The sequence below is a fragment of the Lipotes vexillifer genome, unplaced genomic scaffold, assembly GCF_000442215.2.
Source record: "Lipotes vexillifer unplaced genomic scaffold, Lipotes_vexillifer_v1.1 scaffold53, whole genome shotgun sequence".
NCBI lineage: Eukaryota > Metazoa > Chordata > Mammalia > Artiodactyla > Lipotidae > Lipotes > Lipotes vexillifer.
In genome coordinates, this window is record NW_006791814.1 from 2,062,363 (window position 1) to 2,068,362 (window position 6,000).

General features: G+C 40.7%; 1 protein-coding gene across 1 annotated transcript in view; it reads right to left on the reverse strand.

The window, feature by feature from the left end:
* Nucleotides 1-6,000, reverse strand: part of PTPRT (protein tyrosine phosphatase receptor type T) — an 804,737-nt gene that overhangs the window by 314,720 nt on the left and 484,017 nt on the right. The window lies entirely within an intron of this gene.

The following is a 6,000-nucleotide window of genomic DNA, read 5'->3' on the forward strand; positions in this document are numbered from 1 at the left end:
GCCAAGGCAGAACACACAGAGGACGCTCAAATTTTTTGAACACCTACTATGTGCCTGACACTATGCTAGGCTCCCGGTACATGTTGTATTATTTAATTTGCACTGTAGTTATTACTCTTTTAATTTACTGCCGAGGAGACAGGCTCAGAGAGGGTGAGTGATTTCATCTAGGTCACAGAGCTAGTGATACACTCCCCGGCAGGGCTCTGGCTCCTGCCCAAAGAGCAGGCGACAATAGGCTTGTGTCAGCAAAGGAAACATTCAAAGACAGAATTACAGAACTATTAGCTCATAAATATTCATTTTTAATCTTTATTTTCAGGCAGGGGCTTAGGCTTTCTAAATATTTAGATTTTCACTTGTAAACTTGTAGGACTCTGCCACTGACAGGAACTCTTAGAGGGAAAAGAATTCAGTGCTTTTTGATTGTCAAGTCTCCAAATGACCTCTCTGCTGTGTCAATGCTTCTTATAGCGTTGATGCTAACACTGGCCAGCAGCAGCGGCCTCTGATGTGAAATGAACCCGCTGATGCCAATATTAAGTTGCAGGAGCAACAACAGAAATTATGGACATATGTACAGAGCTTTGCCATTTGCAAAGTACAGACCCAACTTGACCTTGACCATGGTTCTAGGTGGCAGGCCGGTGACACCACATGACAGAGTATGGGGAGGACAAAGCCATGGATGTGCCATCACCAGGAGGCGAGAGGTCAGATCTCACGTGCACACCATTTGATTCCAAGTTTAGGGCTCACGGCACCACCCTACATCTTTCATGAAACCCATGATGGAAGGAACTGCAGACCAAGGATGACAGTGAGGCCACATCACAGCATGCGTCATGAAGTACCCAGGGATGATTCTGAGCGGAGGCCAGAGGGGTACCTTAAGGGTGGTGGGGAGGATCCAGTGCCCCTGTTTGGAGAGCTACTCTTACCAAGAGCATGGTGGGGGTGAGGATATAGCGGTACAAGCAATAGCCCAGGAAGCAGAATTGCAAGCTATTGCAAGTCTGCACCCAAGAGTAAGCACCTCCTTAAATCCTGTGTCCCGGCCACCTCACTTGCCTCACCCCAGTCCATCACATGTGAACAAGAAAGTGATGATCTCACAAGATATTCATCTTGGGTCCAGCCCCAGGAAATCCTGCAGCTTTCCTCAGTACAGAGCATCCCTGTACTACCCTGCTCCATCTGTCTCACTCTCAGCACCCGTTTACTTTCCCTCATAAACCTTACAGAGGCAGGGTCTGCTGTGCTTTGAGGTTCAAGGAGAAGGCTGGGTATGATCTGTGGACAAAGAGAAACCTCGTACAATTAAGTAGTCAAATTTAAAATAAATGAAATCATAAAGTAATTAGAAGTAAATAAAGGTGGCTAGTTGTTTGATCTCTGGTCTGGACTTTTTAAACACGCAAGTAAGTAAAGAAAAGCTACCTTAAAAATAGAGAGTTTAAAATCAGGTTTTTAAAAATGTTAAAATCTTCAACACCCATTTATGATAAAAAAAACCTTCCAGAAAGTAGGCATAGAGGGAACTTACCTCAACATAATAAAGGCCATATATGACAAACCCACAGCCAACATCATTCTCAATGGTGAAAAACTCAAACCATTTCCTCTAAGATCAGGAACAAGACAAGGATGTCCACTCTCACCACTATTATTCAACATAGTTTTGGAAGTCCTAGCCTCAGTAGTCAGAGAAGAAAAAGAAATAAAAGGAATCCAGACTGGAAAAGAAGAAGTAAAGCTGTCACTGTTTGCAGATGACATGATCCTATACATAGAGAATCCTAAAGATGCCACCAGAAAACTACTAGAGCTCATCAATGCATTTGGTAAAGTAGCAGGATACAAAATTAATGCACAGAAATCTCTTGCATTCCTATACACTAATGATGAAAAATCTGAAAGAGAAATTAAGGAAACACTCCCATTTACCACTGCAACAAAAAGAATAAAATATCTAGGAATAAACCTACCTAAGGAGACAAAAGACCTGTATGCAGAAAACTAAAAGACACTGATGAAAGAAATTAAAGATGATATAAAGAGATGGAGAGATATACCATGTTCTTGGATTGGAAGAATCAACATTGTGAAAATGACTCTACTCCCCAAAGCAATCTACAGATTCAATGCAATCCCTATCAAACTACCAGTGGCATTTTTCACAGAACTAGAACAAAAAATTTCACAATTTGTATGGAAAAACAAAAGACTCCGAATAGCCAAAGCAACCTTGAGAAAGAAAAACGGAGCTGGAGGAATCAGGCTCCTGACCTTCAGACCTTACTACAAAGTTACAGTAATCGAGACAGTTCGGTACTGGCACAGAAACAGAAATATAGATCAATGGAACAGGACAGAAAGCCCAGAGATAAACCCATGCACATATGGCCACCTTATTTATTTATTTTTTTGCGGTACGCAGGCCTCTCACTGTTGTGGCCTCTCCCGTCACGGAGCACAGGCTCCGGACGCGCAGGCTCAGCGGCCATGGCTCATGGGCCTAGCCGCTCCGCGGCATGTGGGATCTTCCCGGACTGGGGCACGAACCCGCGTCCTCTGCATCGGCAGGCAGACTCTCAACCACTGCACCACCAGGGAAGCCCCTGGCCACCTTATTTTCGATAAAGGAGGCAAGAATATACAATGGAGAAAAGACAGCATCTTCAATAAGTGGTGCTGGGAAAACTGCACAGCTACATGCAAAAGAATGAAATTAGAACATTCCCTAACACCATACACAAAAATAATCTCAAAATGGATTAAAGACCTAAACATAAGGTCAGACACTATAAAACTCTTAGAGGAAAATATAGGCAGAACAACCTATGATATAAATCACAGCAAGATCCTTTTTGACCCACCTCCTAGAGTGATGCAAATAAAACAAAAGTAAACAAATGGGACCTAATGAAACTTAAAAGCTATTGCACAGCAAAGGAAACCATAAACGAGATGAAAAGACAACCCTCAGAATTGGAGAAAATATTTGCAAATGAAGTAACTGACAAAGGATTAATCTACAAAATTTACAAGCAGCTCATGCAGCTCAATATCAAAAAAACAAACAACCCAATCCAAAAATGGGCAGAAGACCTAAATAGACATTTCTCCAAAGAAGATATACAGATTGCCAACAAACACATGAAAGGATGCTCAACATCACTAATCATTAGAGAAATGAAAATCAAAACTACAATGAGATATCACCTCATACCAGTCAGAATGGCCACCAACTAAAAATCTACAAACAATAAATGTTGGAGAAGGTGTGGAGAAAAGGGAACCCTCTTGCACTGTTGGTGGGAATGTAAATTGATACAGCCACTATGGAGAACAGTATGGAGGCTCCTTAGAAAACTAAAAATAGAACTACCATATGACCCAGCAATCCCACTACTGGGCATATACCCTGAGAAAACCATAATTCAAAAAGAATCATGTACCACAATGTTCATTGCAGCTCTATTTACAATAGCCAGAGCATGAAAACAACCTAAGTGTCCACTGACAGATGAACGGATAAATAAGATGTGGCACACATATACAATGGAATATTACTCAGCCATAAAAAGAAACGAAACTGAGTTATTTGTAGTGAGGTGGATGGACCTAGAGTCTTTCATATAGAGTGAAGTAAGTCAGATAGAGAAAAACAAATACCGTATGCTAACACATATATATGGAATCTAAAAGAAAAAAAAAAAGGTCATTAAGAACCTAGGGGCAGGACAGGAATAGAGACGCAGGCCTACTAGAGAATGGACTTGAGGACGTGGGGAGGGGGAAGGGTAACCTGGGACAAAGTGAGAGAGTGGCATGGACATATATACACTACCAAATGTAAAACCGATAGCTAGTGGGAAGCAGCCGCATAGCACAGGGATATCAGTTTGGTGCTCTGTGACCACCTAGAGGGCTGGGATAGAGAGGGTGGGAGGGAGGGAGATGCAAGAGGGAAGAGATATGGGGATATATGTATATGTATAGCTGATTCACTTCGTTATAAAGCAGAAACTAACACACCATTGTAAAGCAATTATGCTCTAATAAAGATGTTTAAAAAAAAGAAAGGTTCTAACGAACCTAGGGGCAGGACAGGAATAAAGACACAGATGTAGAGAACGGACTTGAGGACATAGGGAGGGGGAAGGGTAAGCTGGGACAAAGTGGGAGAGTGGCATGGACATGTATACACTACCAAATGTAAAATGGATAGCTTGTGGGAAGCAGCCGCATAGCACAGGGAGATCAGCTCGGTGCTCTGTGTCCACCTAGAAGGGTGGGATAGGGAGGGTGGGAGGGAGGGAGATGCAAGAGGGAAGAGATATGGGGATATATGTATATGTATAGCTGATTCACTTTTTATAAAGCAGAAACTAACACACCATTGTAAAGCAATTATACTCCAATAAAGATGTTAATCAATCAATCAATGAATCACTAAATATTGAGGGAGAAAAATTAAAAAATAAAAATGTTAAAATCTACCATCAATACTATTAAAAGAGAAACGAGCAAAATGGGAACTATATAAATAGATACGGCAGAGTAAGTCAATGTCCTTAATATAGAAAAGGTTCTTACAAATCAATGAAAGGATGAACATGCAGACTGGAAACAAATGATAAATGACATGAATAGGAAATTCACAAAGATACATATCAGCGGGAAGATAAGAGATTCAATCTCACTAGAAATCAAGTACATGCAAATTACATTTCTAGGTTTACTTTCCTAAGTAGTAGGGAGAATTTGAAATGATAATACTGAATCTTGCTAGAGTGAGAGTTAATGGGTAGTTTTGAACATTGCTTATGGGATTGTTAATCTCTTTCTGGGGTTGAGCTCATGGCTGGCAGCCTCCTTCAAGAAGTTAGTAAGACCAGAGACTGACAGAGAGCAGAACTATAACAAAATCAAATCAATAACCGAATCAAACCAAACCTACAGACCAGCATATATGTATGTATGTTTGTATCATACATATATATATATATATATATATATATATGAATAATATACTACTACCAAGAAGAACCTATTCCAGAAATTCAAGAATTAATACAATTAAGTTTCTCCTAAAGTCATTAATTTCATCCAGAGGTCGATGTTTATCCCCAAAGATGTCAAAATGTACTTGATAAAATTCAACATCAATTTACATAGAAAAAGCAATGTATTTGTAATCTAGGAAAGAAAGAAGGCTTTCTTAATGGGAGGGGAAAATCATGTATTATATCCATGATCATTTACTGTGTACCCACCATGTGCCAGGGGATACAACGGGAGCCAGACCAAGTGCCTGCCCACATGGAGGTTACATTCAAGTGAGGGATACAGGTGGTAACCAAGGAAACGGTTGGGTGAAAACATTTCTTTTTTTTAAGTGAGTGATAGGTGCTATAAAGGAAATCAGGATGAAGGCTTAGAGAGATTAATAGTCAACTTCACACTCAGTGGTGAAGGAATCAGGACAGTCCCATAAAAGTCACACCCATGGAAAGGGGAGGGCGCTGCTCAGACCACAATTTAACATTGCTCTCAAAGTGCAAGCACTCAGAATTAAATAAACAAGCAGACAACAGCAGCAACAAATAAAGCAGCATGTGAGGGTGTAAAGATTGTGAAATATTATGAAAGAGAAGTGTGAAAGCTATAAAAATTAAAATAGTTCCAGAATCTAGAGACTGGATTTTGCCAACAGCAAACAATCACAATGGATGGGGAAGACTGCATCCCCCATTCCACTAGAAAACTGTGATGAACAGGGCTGAAAAGATGGGAGACTGCCGGATGGGAGACGGAATACTCCCACCCTGCAGGGGAGAAACAGTAATCCCAAGTTCCAAGAGCAGACGGAGAGACATTTTTAATTTGATTCTGTGCAAAACCATCTCCAAAATGTCACCTGGAAAGAATCTTCCTCACACTGACTAACCCTCACCATATTCTTAAGAGCCTCATATTAACGAATACTCTTTC